The sequence below is a fragment of the Epinephelus lanceolatus genome, chromosome 15 (genome assembly GCF_041903045.1).
Source record: "Epinephelus lanceolatus isolate andai-2023 chromosome 15, ASM4190304v1, whole genome shotgun sequence".
NCBI lineage: Eukaryota > Metazoa > Chordata > Actinopteri > Perciformes > Serranidae > Epinephelus > Epinephelus lanceolatus.
In genome coordinates this window covers 30,140,345-30,165,904 of record NC_135748.1, presented here as the reverse complement: position 1 = coordinate 30,165,904, position 25,560 = coordinate 30,140,345, and the positions used below count along the sequence as shown (strand labels likewise).

The window sequence follows — 25,560 nt, the reverse complement described above, 5'->3', positions numbered from 1 at the left end:
GTTAAATATCTGCTGCTGCTTCTTTCATGGAGGAACAAAAACTGCATTGAAACCTTTTGCCGGGGAAAAGTATAGAAATCTATTATTAAAGTAAAACATGCACTGAAATAATAGAAAAAAGCATCAACACTTTAATTCAAAGAAATAAAGAACATTATTATCAAGAAAATCACAGCAGCATAAGATTTGTAGTCGTAGTTATGTTTGGCTGACTGACTTCAACATCACTGTTAAGAACATGAGTCAGAAATATTCTACTGAGAAAGGTTAGACAGGTATAGTGTTATAATATTAAAGCTGTACAGCAAAGAAATGACCAAGTTATCCTGGTAATATGATAATATAATAATCATTTTGTATATTACAAACTCTTCATACATGAGGACTGTCCAAATTAGTCCTTTTTACTGTGTTTGGTTGATTCATGTCTGAATTTGTAAAGAGCTGGAAGAACAGCAACCAAGCCCCTGAGTACCAACATTTCTGTCAGGATTACAGCAGCAGCTGGTGAAATCATAACAAGAACTGGGAAAAGTTTATGAGATAGAGTTAACAGGAATATTCAGGAGCTTGTTAGTTTGGGCCTAACGCCCAAAAATAGCATGTAGCTCCTCTGCACACGATGACCTGAGAATCAAAAGCAAAATCCTTTAGGCCGAGAAATTAGAACAAAGTTGTCACTGGCTTTGGGGTAAATGGTTTCAGATGAAAACTGTTGTTAAAAAAATCATGATATTGTGAATTTGGGCAAAAACACCTTGTTGCAACCGAAGGCTTGATCGATCTGAACCAAGTTTAGTGTAATGACACAACAACGACATGCTTGGTGAGGTTACTGTCAGCTCTGTGTTCAGTGGTCTGTGTCAGAGTCTCTTCCTCTTCAGCAGCTGCAGTCGCTTCCTGCTGTAACAGCTCAGTGTCTCTGCAGTCTGACTGAGGGAGGTTTTTGTACCACCATAAATCACTGTGTGAACACATCACCACTGTGGTAACTCTGACAGTAATAAACTGCTGCATCTTCAGTCTGAACTCCACTGATGGTCAAAGTGAAGTCAGAGCTGCTTCCACTGCCACTAAACCGAGCTGGTGTTCCTGATACACGTGTGCTCACCAATTTTATTAGGAGCTTTGGAGGCTGTCCAGATTTATGTTGATACCAGAACATCCGACCTCCATGACTATCTGTATAAACAGGTTGGCTGGTCTTACAGGTGAGAGTGACAGTGGATCCTGGAGCAGATGTCACCACTGGAGGCTGAGTCACAGTCACCTGAGCGCTGCATCCTGCAGACAAAAACAAATCATTCATTTATCAGCAGAAATCAATGAGAGAAAAGGCAGCACATCATGTTTGAAATGTTGCTGAGTGAATGAACCTGTGAAACAGCAGCAGGCCAGCGTCCAGATGAGGATGGTGATGAGAGTCATGGTGCTTGTGCTTTCTGCTGTGTTGACTGACACATCTGAGTCCTGCAGTGTTGAACTCACAGGACTATAAACCTTCTCACTTCACTGGAGGATCAGCTGACCATGCAAAGTGTCTGTATGAAAATTTTCCATAATGAGAAAGAAGAAAATGGACATTGGATGAAGAACTGTCACTAAGTTTCTCCCAACTTTTTTACCTTTGATCCAAATATTCCAAAACACTGACATTTATTGAGGCCTGCTGTGACTGATACCATATTCATGTGTTAAACTTTAGAATGTTATGCACCCCGACTATGGAACTCCCTCCCCCAACCTGTTCGCCACTCTCCCTCACTTCCCATATTCAAATCCCGCCTGAAAACCTACCTCTTCTCCCAAGCCTTCGACCTCCCCTACCCCTAACCACCTCCACGCCACTGACTGTTCCTACACCGCCTGTGTTACATCCCATCATTTCTTTTGTTCACTATGTTGTCTTCTGCTTGTTTCCCCATCTGTCACTACCCATTTTGTGTTACTATGGAAGCGTCTTTGGGTCATTGAAAAGCGCTATACAAATTAAATGTATTACGAATATCAACTAATGATTAAAAGCTGTTTAAGTTCATTTTTGCTACATGTGCGTTCAGTGTTGTGTGATGGAGGTTTTTGTACTTCTTAACCAGCTTCAGTCAATGTGTTACAATTTTAATGGAGGGACTAAAATCATTATGAATAAAAACAGTTGCAGTGATAAATAACATGATGAAGTTTGCTGGACTTTTAAGCTGTGGACAGTGTTCAGACATTAACTGGTTTGGAGACTTCCACTGAGTTTCCTTTCTGTGTTAATGGACTGAAAATCACAGAATAGATTCTTTTTCTTCATGTTTTGTGCAGCTGTCAGTAGAGACACTGTTAAATATGTTTTGATATCAGTGAGTCCAACCAGAATGTAACTTTCCCAGCTTCCTCATAAAGAGACTGAATGAAGTGACAAGAATATAAGTTTCAAACTGTATATGGAAGAGCGTCTGTGAGTCTGTTTCACTTTTATTTAGATTCATTGTGGTTCTGCTTGATGACTCTTGTGTTGTGTTCACTGGACCAGTTATCCTCATCACAGTCTCTTCACCAACCCTCTGCACCTGCAGCAGGCCGTTTTCACTTCAGTCAAGTAAGTAGAGGCTACATCTCCCTGTGGACTGATGAAGAACATGGAGAAACTTTCTCATAAATAGATGCAGGCTGCCCTCTGCTGGCTGTCCAGGCTCACAACAACTTCATATTCACATGAGATTGATTTTGTATTTGGCCTTTGGCTCTTTTCATCATCAGCATGTCAATCTCAAATTTGTCTGTATGTGGCCCATGAACTAAAATGAGTTTGACACCCCTGCTGTAAACTTTGTTTCTCTGCAGGTTGATGAAGATGAAGATGAAGATGAAGTCTGCAGCAGCTTCAGACTGATCTTTATTCTCTCTCTGGTTCTTTGTGTTGATCGGTGCTGAAGATGGTCCAGTGGTAAAGGACACCAAGGGGAAACCAGGGATGGTTGTAGCAGCAGCACTTCCACCAAGAAGGATGACCTATGAGTCATAATACATTTTTATTGGATGACCACTTCCTTCCTGAGCTGACATGTGAAATGTCATAGTTGTGTGAAGATGTCACGGTCCTGGCTGTGTCACTAGTTTCCCCCCGTGTTTTTCCTTGTCCTCTGTTTCCCCTCCCCCTGTCTGTCTCTCTGTGTGTCTGTGCTGTGGGCGTGGCAACTCCCTCACTCTCCTGGGTTCCTGATTACATTCATGCAACTCACCTGCTCCCTGCTGCTCACCTGAGAACCATCCAGTAATCAACCCTGCAGTATAAAACAGCGGCTCTCCTCTCCAGTCCTCACCATGTCATTATGTCTGCCAGTGTGGTACAGTCACGCTTCAGACCTCTGTTGAACTGTCAATTCAACTTAGACTTTTGCTTGTGTATTTTTTTTCATGGATATTTACCCTGTGCTTTCCTCCATCATAAGATCACGTCCTGCCTGCCTGCCTGTTTGACCCTCTGCCACTCTCCCAGCCAGCCAAACCTCCAATCTTGTGTTGTTTCCCTGCCATCAGCTTCCATCCCCTGGATTTCCCTCCACAGCCACATTCATTATCCTGACAATACAGATGTATTCAAAATAATAGCAGTGTTTAAAAAAGTGAGTAAAGCCCAAAATCCTTATAATAGCTTTTATTTCCATACATGCAAATGCATTGGGAACACTGCACATTCTATTCCAAATCAAAACATGAATCAAATGTGTCATTCCTTTAAAGAAAGTGAAGAAAAAAGGAATATTAGGCTGTTCAAAAATATAGCAGTGTCTGTATTTTTCTTTACAAACTCACACATTTACTATATAAACTGAAAAATGCTTGACGATTTAGCTTTCCAGTGAATCACTGAACTAATATTTAGTTGTATAGCCACAGTTTCTGAGAGCTGTTTCACATCTGTGTTGCATGGAGTCGACCAACTTCTGGTACCTGTGAACAGGTGTTCCAGCCCAGGACGATTGGACTGCATTCCACAATTCCTCTGCATTTCTTGGTTTTGCCTCAGAAACAGCATTTTTGATGTCACCCCACAAGTTTTCTATTGTATTAAGGTGCTGGGATTGGGCTGGAACCAAGATGCTGTTTGCTTACTGGTGTGTTTGGGGTTATTGTCTTGTTGAAACACCCATTTCAAGGGCATTTCTTCTTTGACATAAGGCAACATGACCTCTTCAACTATTCTGATGTATTCAAACCGATCCATGATCCCTGGTATGCAAGTAATAGGCCCGACACCATAGTATAAGAAACATCCCTATATCATGATGCTTGTGCCACCATGCTTCAGTCTTCACAGTGTACTGTGGCTTGAATTCAGTGTTTGGGGGTCGTCTGACAAACTGTCTGCGGCCCCTAGACCCAAAAAGAACAATCTTCCTTTCTTCAGTCCACAAAATGTTGTGCCATTTCTCTTAAGGCCAGTCAGTGTGTTCTTTGGCAAATTGTAACCTCTTCAGCACATGTCCATTTTTACAACAATGGGAGTTTGCCAGGGCTTCTTGCCGATAGCTTGGCTTCACATAGGCATCTTCTAATTGTTACAGTACTCACAGGTAACTTTAGACCTTCTTTGATCTCCCTGGAGCTCATCATTTGTTGAGTCGTTGCCATTTTGGCTATTCTTCCATCCATTTGAATGGTAGTTTACTGTTTTCTTCCACGTCTTTCTAGTTTTGGTTGCCATTTTAAAGTGTTTGAGATCATTTTAGCTGAGCATCATTTTCAGCACTTCTTTATATGTTTTCCCCTCTCCAATCAACTTCTTAATCAGAGTACGCTGTTCTTCTGAACAATGTCTGGAACGACCCATTTCACTCAGACTTTCAGAGAGAAATTCACTATAACCAGCATGTGCAACATTTGCTTCCTTCATCCTTGAATAACGGCCACCTGTTTGACACCTGTTTTTTCACAGAATGAATAACCTCACTAATTAAACTCCACACTGCCATTATTTTGAACACGCTCCTTTCAATTAATGACTCAGTTACGCAGAATCAGCAGCGTACATGTCATGGCTCTTGAGTCCGTTAGTTTTCTATAACTGTACTACACCTACAGTACTAGTAAATTATTTGCCATGCAGGAATATAATGACTAAACAGTGACTGATCTGGTTTGTCATGTTGGACTGCTATTATTTTGAACACAACTGTACTAGTTTTGTTTTTTTTGTTTTCAAGTCCTGATTTTCTGAACTGGGACATGAACAACCCTGTTGCAGTCTGAGGCCTGATCACTCTGAACCAAAGTCAGGGTAATAATGCTGCAAGGAAAACTAGAGAAGAAGAAGTCACTGCTCCAAACTGTAAATTGTAAAAATAATAAATTGATCTTGGAAACAAAGATCACATTGAGGCTTGTGCTTGGTGAGGTTACTGTCAGCTCTGTGTTCAGTGGTCTGTGTCAGAGTCTCTTCCTCTTCAGCAGCTGCAGTCGCTTCCTGCTGTAACAGCTCAGTGTCTCTGCAGTCTGACTGAGGGAGGTTTTTGTACGGCGATAAATCACTGTGTGAACACATAGCCACTGTGGTAACTCTGACAGTAATAAACTGCTGCATCTTCAGTCTGAACTCCACTGATGGTCAAAGTGAAGTCAGAGCTGCTTCCACTGCCACTAAACCGAGCTGGTGTTCCTGATTCACGTGTGCTCACCAAATATATTAGGAGCTTTGGAGGCTGTCCAGATTTCTGTTGATACCAGAACATACCCTCATAACCAAAAGATGAATATACAGCTTGGCTGGTCTTACAGGTGAGAGTGACAGTGGATCTTGGAGTAAATGTCACCACTGGAGGCTGAGTCACAGTCACCTGAGCGCTGCATCCTGCAGACAAAAACAAATCATTCATTTATCAGCAGAAATCAATGAGAGAAAAGGCAGCACATCATGTTTGAAATGTTGCTGAGTGAATGAACCTGTGAAACAGCAGCAGGCCAGCGTCCAGATGAGGATGGTGATGAGAGTCATGGTGCTTGTGCTTTCTGCTGTGTTGACTGACACATCTGAGTCCTGCAGTGTTGAACTCACAGGACTATAAACCTTCTCACTTCACTGGAGGATCAGCTGACCATGCAAAGCCTCCTCTCTATGGAAATCATTTCTCTGCTCTCAACACACTCAAGGCAACGTGGGACACAAAATCAGGAGGAATACTGCTTGGATTTACACCATCTATCATCTTAATGGAAAAGAAGAAAAGATTTATATTACAAGTGCAGTTGAGGATTTAAGGACAAGTTTGTGTTCACTGTGCTTGGTATGATATGTCTGTTTGTCTGCCTTTCATTTACTCACAGGGTTTAATGGAGAGAAATTATATGTTTATATTCATTTTAATATTAGTTTGAAATCATTATGATTTAAAATGCATCATGGGTATTTGACCATGTATTAACTGATATAAAATTGTGAAGAAAAATGACTTTTTTTTTTACAAACAGAATGTAATCATTTCTCTGTCAGGTGTAGAAAAGTAAAGAAAAACTCAAGAAATAATCTTTATTTATACAATATTTTCATTCCATGTCATTAAAGAAGCTTTGTAGATTCGATTAAGTTTAATTTTCTCTCTGTAATTATAAAAGTGTTTCAGCTCTGTCAGTTTCAACAGAAGAAAACCATCACAGGGACGAGTTATTCACTGTCACACATTATGAAACACATATGAAGATGTCATCAATAATCATTATCAATCAAGCTTTGTAGTGTCACTTGAATCATGTGGCTGATGGTCTGATACTGAGTGATTTATGAGTGCAACAGCAGCACAAGTTATTCTGTTTGATTTGATCAAATGTAAGAAATGAGCAGGATGTGATTTTTCTTTATTACCAAGCCTTCACTCTCATTCCTTTGTCTTTTCTCCCCCCTCTCCTCCCCCCTCTCTGTCTCCTCCAGTGGGTGTGGTGCGGCCCACCCTGACCGTCCTCCCCCCCTCCAGAGAGGAGCTGCAGCAGGACAGTGCCACACTGGTGTGTGTGGCCAGCGGGGGCTTCCCCTCAGCCTGGAGGCTGGGCTGGAAGGTGGGGGGCTGCAGCAGCTCCTCAGGGGTGTCACACAGCCTGGAGGTCCTGGGGAGGGACGGCCACTACAGCTGGAGCAGCACCCTCAGCCTCCCTGCAGACCAGTGGAGGAAGGCGGGCTCAGTGAGCTGTGAGGCCAGTCTGAATGGACAGAGCCCTGTCACTCAAAGCCTGGACCCTGACCGCTGCTCAGAGTAGAGAAACAACAGAGTCTCTACTCAGTCAAATTCTGCTTTTACAAACAAATCCAACCTGCTGTAATTAACATGTGATCTGCTGCCATTCTGCTTTCATGTGACTTCATGTCTTTATTTGAACATTTATACATTGTTACAGTCACATGCAGTCGTCTTTGTGGTTTTGAAACAGAAATAAATATTTCATGCACTTATGTCTGGTGGTCCTTTTTTGTTGTTTCATTTCTTAAGTGTGGATGAAGATAAAATGAATCATTGCTGGGTTTGGTTAAATATCTGCTGCTGCTTCTTTCATTGAGGAACAAAAACGACATTGAAACCTTTTGCTGGGGAAAAGTATAGAAATCTATTATTAAAGTAAAACATGCACTGAAATAATAGAAAAAAAGCATCAACACTTTAATTCAAAGAAATAAAGAACATTATTATCAAGAAAATCACAGCAGCATAAGATTTGTAGTCGTAGTTATGTTTGGCTGACTGACTTCAACATCACTGTTAAGAACATGAGTCAGAAATATTCTACTGAGAAAGGTTAGACAGGTATAGTGTTATAATATTAAAGCTGTACAGCAAAGAAATGACCAAGTTATCCTGGTAATATGATAATATAATAATCATTTTGTATATTACAAACTCTTCATACATGAGGACTGTCCAAATGAGTCCTTTTTACTGTGTTTGGTTGATTCATGTCTGAATTTGTAAAGAGCTGGAAGAACAGCAACCAAGCCCCTGAGTACCAACATTTCTGTCAGGATTACAGCAGCAGCTGGTGAAATCATAACAAGAACTGGGAAAAGTTTATGAGATAGAGTTAACAGGAATATTCAGGAGCTTGTTAGTTTGGGCCCAACGCCCAAAAATAGCATGTAGCTCCTCTAAACACGATGACCTGAGAATCAAAATCAAAATCCTTTGGGCCGAGAAATTAGAACAAAGTTGTCACTGGCTTTGGGGTAAATGGTTTCAGATGAAAACTATTATTCAAAAAATCATGATGTTGTGAATTTGGGCAAAAACACCTTGTTGCAACCGAAGGCTTGATCATTCTGAACCAAGTTTAGTGTAATAACACAGCAACGACATGCTTGTTGAGGTTACTGTCAGCTCTGTGTTCAGTGGTCTGTGTCAGAGTCTCTTCCTCTTCAGCAGCTGCAGTCGCTTCCTGCTGTAACAGCTCAGTGTCTCTGCAGTCTGACTGAGGGAGGTTTTTGTACAGCGATAAATCACTGTGTGAACACATAGCCACTGTGGTAACTCTGACAGTAATAAACTGCTGCATCTTCAGTCTGAACTCCACTGATGGTCAAAGTGAAGTCAGAGCTGCTTCCACTGCCACTAAACCGAGCTGGTGTTCCTGATTCACGTGTGCTCACAAATTTTATCAGGAGCTTTGGAGGCTGTCCAGATTTCTGTTGATACCAGTGCATATAATCTCCATAACTAGAGTATCTGTAAACAGGTTGGCTGGTCTTACAGGTGAGAGTGACAGTGGATCCTGGAGTAAATGTCACCACTGGAGGCTGAGTCACAGTCACCTGAGCGCTGCATCCTGCAGACAAAAACAAATCATTCATTTATCAGCAGAAATCAATGAGAGAAAAGGCAGCACATCATGTTTGAAATGTTGCTGAGTGAATGAACCTGTGAAACAGCAGCAGGCCAGCGTCCAGATGAGGATGGTGATGAGAGTCATGGTGCTTGTGCTTTCTGCTGTGTTGACTGACACATCTGAGTCCTGCAGTGTTGAACTCACAGGACTATAAACCTTCTCACTTCACTGGAGGATCAGCTGACCATGCAAAGCCTCCTCTCTATGGAAATCATTTCTCTGCTCTCAACACACTCAAGGCAACGTGGGACACAAAATCAGGAGGAATACTGCTTGGATTTACACCAGCTATGAGTTTGTCGATCATTATTATTTAAAGACATAATTTGTATTTGACCATGTATCCCGACTAAAAACCTTTGAAAAAAATGACGTTGTTACAAACAAACTGTAATTGTTTGTCTGTCAGGTGTCGTCAAAAGGCAAACACACACCTCTCCTTATGAAACAGAAAAAGCAGATGCAGTGAGAGTTCATCATCTTCATCTTGAGGATCATTCAGTCATTCAAAGCCCGTGTAGAAAACTTTGACTCTATGTTCTTTTTTCATGGTTGTCTTCTTTGAAACATTCTTCTTTTTATTTCTTTATCGTCTCACATGACTTTGTCCTCATTAACAGATCTACATCGCCCCCTGCTGGCAAACTGGACCAACACTGAACTCACCATGACCTGTTATTGATTGACTTTGATTTTCTTCATTAATTGCATTTATGTCATTCTTATTATCCAGAACAAGGTGTTACATTTAGGATAATGGGAAGATAGATATATAGTGTATCTCATTTAGATTCTGCTGAGTGACTCAGCTGTTTATCACAACTACCTCATCTTTTTCACCAAACTTCACATCAACATCAAGACGTGTTTCCTCCTTAAATAAAGGATTAAAATGTTGAGTGATAAATTGGAGTTTGTTTGTTTCGTGTGCAACGTGGGTTGTTGTTTTGTGGTAACAATCTGTTTGAATGAGAAGATAAATATTGTAACAACAGTTGTGTTGATACAAGGATGAGTTTCAATGAGAGGTGAAGAGAGCAACACTGATGGAAAATGGAGGACAATGTGTGCAGCTCAGCATGAAGATGTGAGTCTATTCTTAATAACTGTGCTGCTGTTTGTGAAGGTGTTTGTGCTGTATTGAAACCCTCAGTCTTGGTCAGTGAAGGTCGTGGGAGACAGTTGGGCCTAAAGTCACAGTCAGATCAGTATCAGGCCTGAAGGAGGCCTCGAGGTCAGGCTGCTCCACCTCTGCTGTAGTTATGTTTCTCTGTGTTACACTCTGTATGTTCAACTGTGATTCTCCTCAGTCGAGCCTTCATTAAATACTGTGTGTAATCTATCAAAGTCTCTGGCAGTGTTTTCACTCTCACTGTTGACTGGTGTTTACCTGATAAAGCTCAAAAGAACAGTTCCAAACTGATTCTTTAAATACTTGATCAAACTTAATACCACTGTCATATTGTATAGAAACATGAAGCTAAAGCCAGCAGCCAGTTAGCTGAGCTGGAAGGAGGGGGACAAAGGGGACATGTCCCCAGGCAAGGACATCTTCAAAACTCATTATTTCATTTCTGGATTATTTTATGTGTCCAAAACTGAGGTCTCTAATGGTAACGTGGCAACGTCACAAAAAAGAGAGAATTCAGAAAAATATTGTTTCAGGTCATGAAATGTTTTGGCGCACAGACGTCCCCTGTAAATCCACAACACAGTGAACACCATGGGATGTTGGTTTTCATAATAAACAGTTTTAAACACATCTTGGCCTCCTCTCATTGGCTCCTTGTCAATGCAGCTCAGACTTTTAGGGGCTTCTGATGACTTACAAAATGAAATGGGCCTGCCCCTTCACATCTGTCTGATCTCCTTAAACTTTATGTTCCATCCCATGCTGTCCGCTCTCACAGTTCCTGTCTGTCCACAGAGTTAAAAGAAGGCCACAGGGTCTTTTCTTATTAATCCTCTGGAATAACCTCATGTGGACATGGAGGCGGCTGAGGCTCAGGAGGTAGAGCAGGTCGTCCACTAATTGGAAGATTAGCAGTCAGATCCTCGGCTCCTTCAGGCTGTATGTCGAAGTATCCTTGAGCAAGATACTGAACCCTAAATTGTGCTGTGAGAGTGTGTGAATGTGACATGTAACCTAGTGTTCAAGTGCTTTGACTCGTCAGAAGACTAGAAAGGTGTTATACAAGTGCAGGTCCATTTACCGTTGACATCAGACAGTCTGACTCTGTTGAGGCCTTTAAATCCAAACTGAAAACTCATCTTTTCACCTTAACTTTTATTAAGTTGATTATTCTTTGATTAGTTCAGGCTTGTACCTGATATCATTATCCATGCAGCAAGTTGATCTCAGTCTCAATTAATCTGTTCAGACAAGTGCAAGTTAGTGAATAAGCACAATTTGGGTGTTCACAATGTTGAAGTGAATTATTTTAATACTTATTGATGTTATTGTCTGTGAACAATGTGCATCATGTTGGTTTTCATTGCAATGTTTGTTTCACACTGTCTTTAAGGAGGAATTGATAGAAAACTGCATAAAAATATAAAATATGATGATATATTAATGTGAATATGTAGTGTGTGCTTGGTGAGGTTACTGTCAGCTCTGTGTTCAGTGGTCTGTGTCAGAGTCTCTTCCTCTTCAGCAGCTGCAGTTGGTTCCTGCTGTAACAGCTCAGTGTCTCTGCAGTCTGACTGAGGGAGGTTTTTGTACAGTGATAAATCACTGTGTGAACACATCAGCACTGTTTATCTCATGGTAACTCTGACAGTAATAAACTGCTGCATCTTCAGTCTGAACTCCACTGATGGTCAAAGTGAAGTCAGAGCTGCTTCCACTGCCACTAAACCGAGCTGGTGTTCCTGATTCACGTGTGCTCACAAATCTTATTAGGAGCTTTGGAGGCTGTCCAGATTTCTGTTGATACCAGTGCATATAATCTCCAAGAATAAAGTTCCTGTAAACAGCTCGGCTGGTCTTACAGGTGAGAGTGACAGTGGATCTTGGAGTAAATGTCACCACTGGAGGCTGAGTCACAGTCACCTGAGCGCTGCATCCTGCAGACAAAAACAAATCATTCATTTATCAGCAGAAATCAATGAGAGAAAAGGCAGCACATCATGTTTGAAATGTTGCTGAGTGAATGAACCTGTGAAACAGCAGCAGGCCAGCGTCCAGATGAGGATGGTGATGAGAGTCATGGTGCTTGTGCTTTCTGCTGTGTTGACTGACACATCTGAGTCCTGCAGTGTTGAACTCACAGGACTATAAACCTTCTCACTTCACTGGAGGATCAGCTGACCATGCAAAGCCTCCTCTCTATGGAAATCATTTCTCTGCTCTCAACACACTCAAGGCAACGTGGGACACAAAATCAGGAGGAATACTGCTTGGATTTACACCATCTATCATCTTAATGGAAAAGAAGAAAAGATTTATATTACAAGTGCAGTTGAGGATTTAAGGACAAGTTTGTGTTCACTGTGCTTGGTATGATATGTCTGTTTATCTGCCTTTCATTTACTCACAGGGTTTAATGGTGAGAAATTATATGTTTATATTCATTTTAATATTAGTTTGAAATCATTATGATTTAAAATGCATCATGGGTATTTGACCATGTATTAACTGATATAAAACTGTGAAGAAAAATGACTTTTTTTTTACAAACAGACTGTAATCATTTCTCTGTCAGGTGTAGAAAAGTAAAGAAAAACTCAAGAAATAATCTTTATTTATACAATATTTTCATTCCATGTCATAAAAAATGCTTTGTAGATTCAGTAAAGTTTAATTTTCTCTCTGTAATTATAAAAATCAGAGAGTATTTTCAGTGGATAGATGCTTGTTCACAGTGCAGGAGGTTTTTGTACGGCCACTTAATGAGTTTGTATCACTGTGGTGGACTTTTGGTGGAGGAACCAAACTCGTCATTGACTGTAAGTACCAGAGATTTTTATTTCATACAATATATAGCAAATACAACTTTTATCAGATATTTAACGAGACTCTGATCAAATTCAGTGTTTGATTGTTGTTTTTTTGTAATTTTATGAAGCTGATCTCACAATCAGAGAAGAAACTTCAAATAAATAAATATTAACTCAGTATTGCAAAAAGTTGCATTTTAATTAACACAAAATAAGTCAGCTATTTTTTATATATATGTTTTTTTTCTTAGTAACATTGAATATTTCGCTAATGGAAAGAAAGTTAAAAAGCAATAGTCAAATCAGACCTTGAATGCTCAAAAATTACATTTGTGGTTACAATTTCTTCATTTATGTTAAAAATATCAAATAATTTATTGAATTAAAATCCGATGTTGATTCTGTTAAACACAGAGATGTTTTTCTCAGTAAATGCAGTTTATCTTTGTGTTCACGGTTCAGTCATTTTCCATGTAGTGAAAAGGAAGTGAAAGAGACAGATGACAAAGGTTTTAACTGTATTCACATGAGTGTTTCAGCTCTGTCAGTTTCAACAGAAGAAAATCATCACAGGGACGAGTTATTCACTGTCACACATTATGAAAAACATATGAAGATGTCATCAATAATCATTATCAATCAAGCTTTTTAGTCTCACTTGAATCATGTGGCTGATGGTCTGATACTGAGTGATTTATGAGTGCAACAGCAGCACAAGTTATTCTGTTTGATTTGATCAAATGTAAGAAATGAGCAGGATGTGATTTTTCTTTATTACCAAGCCTTCACTCTCATTCCTTTGTCTTTTCTCCCCCCTCTCCTCCCCCCTCTCTGTCTCCTCCAGTGGGTGTGGTGCGGCCCACCCTGAGCGTCCTCCCCCCCTCCAGAGAGGAGCTGCAGCAGGACAGTGCCACACTGGTGTGTGTGGCCAGCGGGGGCTTCCCCTCAGCCTGGAGGCTGGGCTGGAAGGTGGGGGGCTGCAGCAGCTCCTCAGGGGTGTCACACAGCCTGGAGGTCCTGGGGAGGGACGGCCACTACAGCTGGAGCAGCACCCTGAGCCTCCCTGCAGACCAGTGGAGGAAGGCGGGCTCAGTGAGCTGTGAGGCCAGTCTGAATGGACAGAGCCCTGTCACTCAAAGCCTGGACCCTGACCGCTGCTCAGAGTAGAGCTTCAGCAACACTTCCTGTCTGGAAATGATGCTGCTTCTTTCATACACATCTTGATGAAGCTACACATCTCCTCTCTTCACATCTTTCTGCACTTTCACAGCTCTCTGCTCAGTGTTTTAGTCTGCATGTTGCTTTCTAATACTCATCTTCTGCATATTCTTCTTTATCTTCATTACTTTTCAACTTCAACTGAATGTTATTAGTTTCACTCCAACACAAACTATTCATTCATCACAAATGTGGCATGAACATTAAACCATCATTAAATAAAACTGTGGATTATAATGAGTCAGTGTCTTTGTGTTTCTTTTATGATATATTCATCATGACAAATACCTTCTGACATTTTTGTCTCTTTTTTGTTTGGGCTGTTGTTATATGAGATTATTTTACGCAGCTACTGGTGAAAGCACTGTGTAACATTTTTTTATATCAGTGGATATAGTCCAACTAGAATTTAACGATCCCAGCTTCCTCATAAAGAGACTGAGTGAACTGACAAGGATACATTTTTAAAACTGTGAGGAGCAGTGATGCATTAAAGTCATGCAAAACACATCTGGGCACACCTGTCCATGTGAAACAGAGAGGGAGAGATGAGGTGGAGGAAGCAGAGGCTACATCTCCCTGTGGACTGATGAAGAACATGAAGAAACTTTTGACTCTCTGTTCCTCATCTCTCTGCTGTTTCTGTCTTTGAAAAGTTTCCCAAAGGTCTTTGTGATCATAAATAGATGCAGGCTGCCCTCTGCTGGCTGTCCAGGCTCACAACAACTTCATATTGACATGACAGTGAGTTTGTCTTTGGCCCTCTTTTCATAATCATGTCAGTCTGTTAATTCAGACACTTCAACTGGGTGGGAGTGTCAGGTCCATATAGACTGCCTTGTGTGCAATAAAACTTTCTGTGCTTGGTTATCTTTATAATTTAAGTTTTTTTCTTTCTAACTCAAAAGGTTCTGCTTTCTGGCTCCAAGTTTGAGACATTCTTATATTTCCTTTAAAGTGTTGGAATGGATTGTCAAGAAGGGTCTAGATGCAGTCTTGTTGAGTCCTCACTTTACTGGACATCTTCTCTTAACCCTAACCATAGTGTGTCTGCAGCTGCAGCTTGGCCAACGTGAGATTATCTGCGTAGTTTAAAGTGTTTTTAAGGGTGAAAATCCCTTAAAGGACCTTACATTGTCAAAATAAAAGTTGTTCTTATGGATAAATAAAAATATTATTCTGCTTTTTTTACCAAAAGATGTTTGAATAACTTTAATGTCATGAAGAGTTCCCAAAACATCAGTGTTTCATTAGCAGCTGCTGACAGGTTGAAACTCCTCTGCAGCTCTGAAACATTTCAGCTGTGATATGAGTCACTTCCTGTTAGGACACTAGATAAGATGTTTTTACTCATTGTCCTAAAAGAAGAGCCCAACGTGTTACTTGATTTTAACAGTAAGACAAACCCTTATAAAACTGTCCTCTGAGGTCTGACAGTAGGAAAACACAGGTGTGACCTGAACCTAAAATCTTACTCAGACTGTAAAGTTCTGTCTCTTCCAGTTGAGCTGTCAGGACTCTGCAGGATCACCCAAGTCTCTAACATAGTAGACGTTGTTAGTGTGAATCTGTTGCTGTCTCAAGTTTCTGCAGCTTCATGGTGAAGCTGCACTACAGGTCCAGTAGTGAGGGCCACTGACTGCAGACATGGAGACGTGGTACTGAACCTCTACCTAGGCAACCTGAGGCTGGCCACATGAGAGTCTGTGAATATAGTGTGTGTGCTTTCATGTTCCTGCTCCAAACAACAAAAACTAAAAATTGCAAAAGCCATTTATTATTTCGAATCAGTTTCACCTTGTTCATTTCCAAATGTTCAGCATCAACAGAGGACTGAACAGAGAACAGGTGAGTCCATATGAGCCCAGGTGAGTTAAGCCAGCTGGCTTGACGAGCATCTTTGGCTCCTTTTGTCATCACTTTCCATCATCTGCAGTGTCTTAGTGTGCAGGCTGTTCCACTGACTCTGCAGGTGATAGAGGAGCTGATCATGTGACCTTCATCTGCATGTTACATATTACACAGTAAACCTGCCTTATTAAGGCTTTTTAATGGCTCATCTGCATGCTTCAGTTTAAGTTGACACATTTTAAGGGATAACAGTCCCTAAAAGATCAAAGCTTCTTGAAACAGACACAATTATATCACAGTTCATGCTTAAGGGCCAAGATACAAGAATACTCTGTAGCTCATCTAAACATGATGGATTAAGAATCAGCAGCAAAATGTATGTATCCCAGAAATGAGAGGAAACTTTTGCTGGGCTTTGGGGCTAGTGGTTTCAGAAGAGAAAAATCTGGAGTTTCTGAAATGGGATATAGACAACAGGCAATGAAGCAACAAAAACTGGGAATCTAGAGAATAAATCCCTGTTCCAATCTAAAAATGGGAAAAATCAAATGTTAAAAAGAGAAACAGAGATCACAATAAGGTTTGTGCTTGGTGAGGTTACTGTCAGCTCTGTGTTCAGTGGTCTGTGTCAGAGGCTCTTCCTCTTCAGCAGCTGCAGTCGCTTCCTGCTGTAACAGCTCAGTGTCTCTGCAGTCTGACTGAGGGAGGTTTTTGTACGACCACAAATCACTGTGTGAACACTGGGCCGCTGTGGTAACTCTGACAGTAATAAACTGCTGCATCTTCAGTCTGAACTCCACTGATGGTCAAAGTGAAGTCAGGTTCAGATCCACTGCTGCTGAAACGACTTGGAGTACCAGTCTGCTGGCTGCTTATTTTGTAAAACAGCAGTTTAGGAGGTTGTCCAGGTTTCTGCAGGTACCAGCTGAGGTCATCATCAACTCCTGTACTGACTGTACAGCTCAGAGACACCATCTCTCCCACACTGACAGACTTTGATACAGGAGACTGAGTTACAGATGGACTGGCACCTGATCCTGGAAATTAGAAAAGAAAAGTTTCAATACATTGTAAAAGCAATAACAGTGTGAGGTAAAGTACAATGATTTCCAAATGTAAGTATAGAAATGATCATACATTTAACTCAAAGTTTCAAAGCCTCCAATATATGAAAGTAAACAGGTCATGAAAGAGACACACCACTTCTTACCTTGAAGTCCCAACACCAACATGGTCAGCAACAGAGTCAGTACCATCATCATAATGATTGATCTCACCGTCCGAGAGACTGCACACACTTGTCTCAGTGGTTCATCTTAAACTGGTGCAGGAGCAGTGACGCACAGCAGTCATTCAAAACACCTTCATAGTCAAACAAATAGCTGTGTGTTTGTGTGAGGAGAGACAATAATCAGTCAGCAGCACAGTTACATCAGCTGCACGTCAAATCTGGTCTCACTGCACATTCACACAAACATTTCTGGTGTTGTTTTATTATTGATCTTTACACAACCAGGCACCATTATATTATCAGAAACATTTTACAAAGTTTTATTATACTTCCCTCATATAGTGTTGAACTTGTTTTGCACCGTACAGCAGAATGAATGTAATACAGCTGTTGTAGCTGCAGTCTTCTTAAATGATTCTGTATGGATCATAATAAACAGCTGTGTGGAACTCAAAGTGTACAATATTATATCATTAGAACAAACAATAATTCATGATGAGAACGATAATTTTAAAAATTCTTCAATTATTTTATGTTGGTTTGTTTATAAAGTTGACTCACTTTTTTCATATGATTGTTTACTTCATAGTGTCGTTTTATTTAATTTGAGTTCCGTTAAACTATAACCAGTCAGCGACAGAGAAAAGAGTTTAATCCTCACTGCATGGAGTTAGTTTGTCACCATCTGTTAGAGGAGGACAATACAACATGTTTGTGGAAGTGGTGCACAAGTCTAAGGTTAAGAAACAATTGATCCTGCAGCAGTGAGGAGCAGGACCAAACATATCAGCTGTTCTTGGCTACAGCAGAGTAGAGACTCAAACTGGGGGCAGATTAAGACAAATTCAAAACAGCACTGACATGAACATGTTTACATTATTCTGTTGTGCAAAAAGACAAAGAGTTGTTATTTGAAGGTAGTAATGCAAAGACATGATCAAGATATCCTGGTAATGTGATAGTCAAATGATCATGTTGTATGGTACAAACTCTTTATACAGTGGTATGATTAAAATAAGTCTGTATTTATTTATTATTTTTTTCAGTTTTTTTAAATTCTGTTTGAATTTGGAAAGTACTGGAGAAGCAGTGTAGTATATTAAGATCTACTCTGAAGCTTTGGAACAGATGACCAGTAAGGGGCCTAGGGTCTAAAGTATATATGGTCAGGGTCAAGAAGGTATTTATGGCCCAGGTCAAGGTTTGGTGAAGTCCAACTAGAATATCTCTCTGTCGTCTGTTTGACTTTGTCTCAGATTTCACAAACACCACCAAGTCTATATAAGCAGGGTTTTTGGGGCTGTTTTTCAGAGCAGTTCATATTGGCTTCGAACTCTCTCACAGGCATCCTAGCCGCTTGATATGAGGCTGTACTTCTTGTAATAAACCTTTTCTGTATACAAGCAAGACGGTGTCTCCTTCCTCACCTTCACATCATCGCCATTTAAGAAACAACAGCAGCAACCACATTCAGGCAAACTAAGAGCAGGATAGCAGCAGACTAGAAACTGAAAATGTATATGACCATCTAAAGATAGAGTCGATAGGAATATTCTACTGACACTTATAAGTTTCGGCAGAGACACAAGGACACCCAGTAGCTCATGTAGATAATGTGGTCTGAGAGTCAAAACCAAATATTTGTGGAGCAGAATTGAGAGCAAAGTTGTCATTGGCTTTGGGATGGTTGGATTCAGATGAAGAGTAGAAATGAAAAAAATCAGGATGTTCTGCACTTAGAGCGAAAAACAACCCAAATTATAAAATATTAATATTAATGAAAATAATACTACTAATAATACTTTGATTGTAGGACCACAGATATGTAGTGTGTGCTTGGTGAGGTTACTGTCAGCTCTGTGTTCAGTGGTCTGTGTCAGAGTCTCTTCCTCTTCAGCAGCTGCAGTCGCTTCCTGCTGTAACAGCTCAGTGTCTCTGCAGTCTGACTGAGGGAGGTTTTTGTACCACCATAAATCACTGTGTGCACGACCATACGCTGTTTATTTCATCGTATCTCTTACAGTAATAAACTGCTGCATCTTCAGTCTGAACTCCACTGATGGTCAAAGCAGAGTTTGCTCCGTCTCCTCTGCCAGAGAATCGAGCAGAAAACTCACTTGTGGGATTTTTAGCATTTTTCATAACGAGCTTAGGAGATTCTCCAGACTTCTGCTGATACCAGTGTACTCTATTAGTTCCATCTGACCATGTTTTAACGTCTGGGTTTGTTTGACAGGTGAGAGTGACTGTGGATCCAAGAGATGATGTTACTACAGGAGGCTGAGTCACAGTCAGCTGACTGCAAGATCCTGAGAAAAGAACAAAAAACACATTAATTGACTAATTGTAACATGTAGAGACGTGTGTATTATATCCAATCATTACTCTGTGGTTTTAGTGATCTAATTATGTCCTGAAATTTGTTCAAATAATCCTGACCTGTGAAACAGCAGCAGGCCAGCGTCCAGATGAGGATGGTGATGAGAGTCATGGTGCTTGTGCTTTCTGCTGTGTTGACTGACACATCTGAGTCCTGCAGTGTTGAACTCACAGGACTATAAACCTTCTCACTTCACTGGAGGATCAGCTGACCATGCAAAGTGTCTGTATGAAAATTTTCCATAATGAGAAAGAAGAAAATGGACATTGGATGAAGAACTGTCACTAAGTTTCTCCCAACTTTTTTTTTTTTACATTTGATCCAAATATTCCAAAACACTGACATTTATTGAGGCCTGCTGTGACTGATACCATATTCATGTGTTAAACTTTAGAATCTTATGAATATCAACTAATGATTAAAAGCTGTTTAAGTTCATTTTTCCTACATGTGTGTTCAGTGTTGTGTGATGGAGGTTTTTGTACTTCTTAACCAGCTTCAATCACTGTGTTACAAATTTAATGGAGGGACTAAAATCATTCTGAATAAAAAAAGTTGCAGTGATAAATAACATGATGAAGTTTTCTGGACTTTTAATCTGTGGACAGTGTTCAGACATTAACTGGTTTGGAGACTTCCACTGAGTTTCCTTTCTGTGTTAATGGACTGAAAATCACAGAATAGATTCTTTTTGTTCATGTTTTGTGCAGCTGTCAGTAGAGACACTGTTAAATATGTTTTGATATCAGTGAGTCCAACCAGAATGTAACTTTCCCAGCTTCCTCATAAAGAGACTGAATGAAGTGACAAGAATATAAGTTTCAAACTGTATATGGAAGAGCGTCTGTGAGTCTGTTTCAGTTTGATTTACATTCATTGTGGTTCTGCTTGATGACTCTTGTGTTGTGTTTTCTGGACCAGTTATCCTCATCACAGTCTCTTCACCAACCCTCTGCACCTGCAGCAGGCCGTTTTCACTTCAGTCAAGTCAGTAGAGGCTACATCTCCCTGTGGACTGATGAAGAACATGGAGAAACTTTTGACTCTCTGTTCCTCATCTCTCTGCTGTTTCTGTCTTTGAAAAGTTTCTCAAAGGTCTTTGTGCTCATAAATAGATGCAGGCTGCCCTCTGCTGGCTGTCCAGGCTCACAACAACTTCATATTGACATGAGATTGATTTTGTATTTGGCCTTTGGCTCTTTTCATCATCAGCATGTCAATCTCAAATTTGTCTGTATGTGGCCCATGAACTAAAATGAGTTTGACACCCCTGCTCTAAACTTTGTTTCTCTGCAGGTTGATGAAGATGAAGGTGAAGTCTGCAGCAGCTTCAGACTGATCTTTATTAGGGACCCTATTGTTATCCTGCATGTTCTTCTTCTTCTCCTTCTTCTTCTTCTTCTTCTGAGGAAATCCTACTTTCCATGCGCGAAAAATCACCAAACTTTGCACAAAGGTCCAGTCTCATGCCAGATTGCCTCAGCTGCAAAAACAGGCCAATAGTCCTGATGGTGGCGCTACAGCAAGCCTCTAAAGTTCAACATTTTGAAAATTCACAACAAATCAACCCTATGTGCTACAGATTTGCAACTTTCACCAAACTGTAGCCCCAATACTGAAGAAACCTTTGTACATTTAAACCTATTGCAAATTATGAAGTTCATCACTCTGTTTTTTTTTTTTCAAAAACTGTAAAACTTATTAAACCTATCTCCTCCCACAATTTTTGCTCAATTGACACCAAACTTGCTACAGAGCATCTTCAGACTGTCCTACACAAACGATCCACACAGAGTTTTGATTGATCGAAAATTGAGCCTACAGTGCATCAAAATGTTTGACTGTAAACGCTATTGTAAACATATACTTGCAAATTCTTGCTAAATACATTTTCAATGTTCATTAAAAAAATGACAAAATTTTGAAGTTATGGTAGATGATGTTTGGAAAATATCAGAATTTTATCTCAAAAACTGAATTTTTTACAGCATTTTGAATTTCGCTCTCATGTGAACAATTCGAGTCAATGCAAAAATGGCATTTTTAAACATCAGTTTTTCACTTATGGATAAATCATTGTTAAAAACAAATTACCAACATCTCCATGCTGTCTAGATGCAATTTGTGTATTTTCGGATTTCTGTCTTAATAATTGAATTTTTGACAGCCGTTTGAAATCTCCCTTTACACACTAACAGCTGCTGTCTTGCACACAGGTGACTGGCTTAGTCAATTTGTGAAGCTACATGTGACATTTCTGTTTGCCAATTAGCTCAGTGAGATAGAGGGTGGTTCTTGGTGTTGAAGATTGTGAGTTCAGCTCGTGCAACATTTCCATATGAGAAATCTACCCAAACTTTTCATAAAGGTCCAGTCCCATGCCAGATGTCCTCAACTGGAAACACAAGACAATAGTCCTGATGGTGGCGCTACAGCAAGCCTCTAAATTTCAAAACTTTGAAAATTCATAACAAATCAACCATATGTGCTACAGCTTTGGAACTTTCACTTTGAAATTTGCTTTTCCATGGCAGGGATGGCTACTGTCTGGCACCCTGATGCATGGCTTAGTCAATTTGTGAAGCCACACATGAACTGTCACTTGCCAATTAGCTCAGTGAGATAGAAGACGGACCTCAGTCTCAAAAGTTGGGAGTTCAAACCTCAGTTAAGGCAGAACGGACATTCTAATGTGAAAGTCCTATGTTCAGGCTTCATGCTATGTGGATTAGAGACTACCAAGGTTAAAATAATTATGATCCAGGCAGTTTTGCAGAGAAACAAATACTCTTCATCAGCACTTTTCCCTGTTATCCCTTGTCTCTTCTCCTTGTTTATTTGGCTTAGCTATCAGTCAATATGCAGAGTCTATCCAATAGCTACTTTTACATTTTAAAAAATGTTTTCATCTTTGTCACCATGGATAATGTTTAGCTTTAAGCTAGATCAGGCCAGTTTGTTCCTAATTGCTAGCAGTTAATGTTAGTCTTACTTTCTTGTTCTAGAGTTTTTTCTTTCCTTTGTATATTATGAGTCTGATCACTTCAGCCACTCATCCACAATTTGAAGGGCATGCCATAATTATATGATGTAACTTCTGTGTTGTGATATGCTTTGTTTTAGTGTGTGCATTACATTTTTCACATGGGCTTTTACATAAACCACACGTTCAGTGTTTTATGATGAAATAGATTATGACTTCTTAAGACAGGGACCATTGAGCTGCTGGTTTAGTGCTGGGTCAGACATCAGTGTTTAACAATGTTATTGAAGCTACAGGGAACAGAATAACAAACATATTTATAAAAAATAAACATCAGTATGGGATTTAGAAAGAGTAATTTGGCTGTGCTGTTTTGAGACCAACAACAGGATACACTAGAGCTTTATTTTAATGAGAATTTAAACTACACATAGGGCCTAACATTTCCCAATAATGGTACAAGTGATTTTTTTCTGCTTAGCCTAATTTTATTTTATTTCTGCAGTTTTGCTGCTGAAAGGTAATGTTGATATCCTTTTAAAATGAAGCAGTAATGGTGCATTTACAATTTTACAAATAGGCCCATCTCTGCTATGAATCATTTTATTATTGATTAGCATTCCAGTTATTTTCTATATTAAATGTTTGTCTATAAAATTAGTAAAATTCATATTACCTTTCCCCAATTTTTGTCTGACTAAAGGTCCAAAACCATGATGAAGCAAGATTTGAGGAGGATATCTTCAAATCTGCGAAGGTAACTCCAACACTGATGCCTGCAACAATCAATCCATCATGAAATAGTTGTGGATTAGTTATGTGTTTGACTTATTGATTTATTGACTAATCACTGCAGCTGTAGAATTCCTATAATGAACTAGAAAAACTTTTAAACATATATATACACCGCAGAGTTGTCTCTTGCTAATTAGCTCAGTGAGATAGAGCATCTTCCTACACTCTGCTTGTTGCTCAGAACTGCCTAATTTTGCGGTCCTGGCTGTGTCACTAGTTTCCCCCGTGTTTTTCCTTGTCCTCTGTTTCCCCTCCCCCTGTCTGTCTCTCTGTGTGTCTGTGCTGTGGGTGTGGCAACTCCCTCACTCTCCTGGGTTCCTGATTACATTCATGCAACTCACCTGCTCCCCGCTGCTCACCTGAGAACCATCCAGTAATCAACCCTGCAGTATAAAACACCGGCTCTCCTCTCCAGTCCTCACCATGTCATTATGTCTACCAGTGTGGTACAGTCACGCTTCAGACCTCTGTTGAACTGTCAATTCAACTTAGACTTTTGCTTGTGTGTATTTTTTTTAGTGGATACTTACCCTGTGTTTTCCTCCATCATAGGATCACCTCCTACCTGCCTGCCTGCCTGTTTGACCCTCTGCCACTCTCCCAGCCAGCCAAACCTCCAATCTTGTGTTGTTTCCCTGTCATCAGCTTCCATCCCCTGGATTTCCCTCCACAGCCACATTCATTATCCTGGCAATAAAACCCCATTTTCACCACTCTCTTTCTGAGTCTGTCTTCGCCCTTGTTAACTGTAACAGAAGATGTACATGTACTAAAATCAGCATCAGATGAGGTGAGGCAGGGAAACACGTTAACGTCTGTCCCCAAATAATCCTCTGTCTGCCATGTGACACTGAGCAGACACTGCAAGAAACTACAAAACCTGAGAGAAAGAGGATCAACACAGCTGCCCTGTGTGGGGGATCACAGCAGTCAAAATGTCCTCATTGCACTCCACATGAGGTATGAAGCATCTGACAGGTACGTGTTAGCCAGTTAGACTGTAGGAGGAATTGCTTATTATTGTATGTGTCAGTTTTCATGTGTAGTTTTTGTCATTGTGTTGTCTTTAATTTTTCAATCTTATCGTCACAACTTACCCCAGTAGTGCAGCAGGTTGTGACAGTGGAACTCTGACTCAGGCGTCCAGAGGTACGTCACTCAGGTGTGTTTGTGTGATGAATGTGTGGTGTCATTTGTATTCTCCAAACAGCAAAAGCTGTTCATTGTTTCACGTTGATCTCAACTTGGGAGTTTTAGATTTTCAACATCGACCAACAGAGAACAGGTGAGTCCATGTGAACTTCATCTCCATATTTATCAAAGACTGATATTTATGGAAGAAGGGAAAGATATCTCTCAGCTGTGATTGGTTGGTCCTCGTCACATGACAACGCTTTTTAATGTATCATCTGCATGCTTCAGTTAAAGCTGGCACATTTTAATGGATAAAAATTCCTAAAAGGTAAGAGCTACTAAATAGGTCCGATACCATAGTATGAGAAACATCCCAATATCATGATGCTTGTGCCACCATGCTTCAGTCTTCACAGTGTACTGTGGCTTGAATTCAGTGTTTGGGGGTCGTCTGACAAACTGTCTGCGGCCCCTAGACCCAGAAAGAACAATCTTGCTTTCATCAGTCCACAAAATGTTGTGCCATTTCTCTTTAGTCCAGTCAATGTGTTCTTTGGCAAATTGTAACCTCTTCAGCACATGTCCATTGTTGCAACAATGGGAGTTTGCCAGGGCTTCTTGCCGATAGCTTGGCTTCACATAGGCGTCTTCTAATTGTTACAGTACTCACAGGTAACTTTAGACCTTCTTTGATCTCCCTGGAGCTCATCATTTGTTGAGTCATTGCCATTTTGGCTATTCTTCCATCCATTTGAATGGTAGTTTACTGTTTTCTTCCACGTCTTTCTAGTTTTGGTTGCCATTTTAAAGTGTTTGAGATCATTTTAGCTGAGCATCATTTTCAGCACTTCTTTATATGTTTTCCCCTCTCCAATCAACTTCTTAATCAGAGTACGCTGTTCTTCTGAACAATGTCTGGAACGACCCATTTCACTCAGACTTTCAGAGAGAAATTCACTATAACCAGCATGTGCAACATTTGCTGCCTTCATCCTTGAATAACGGCCACCTGTTTGACACCTGTTTTTTCACAGAATGAATGACCTCACTAATTAAACTCCACACTGCCATTATTTTGAACACGCTCCTTTCAATTAATGATTCAGTTACGCAGAATCAGCAGCGTACATGTCATGGCTCTTGAGTCCGTTAGTTTTCAATAACTGTAGTAAATTA

At 40.3% G+C, this 25,560-nt stretch overlaps 2 pseudogenes; both read left to right on the top strand.

Moving 5' to 3' along the window:
- The first annotated feature begins 6,387 nt into the window (after nt 1-6,387).
- Nucleotides 6,388-7,236, top strand: LOC144467073 (Ig lambda-2 chain C region pseudogene; annotated as a pseudogene).
- A 3,601-nt stretch (nt 7,237-10,837) lies between these two features.
- On the top strand, nt 10,838-13,959 carry LOC144467072 (Ig lambda-2 chain C region pseudogene; annotated as a pseudogene).
- The last annotated feature ends 11,601 nt before the right edge of the window (nt 13,960-25,560 follow it).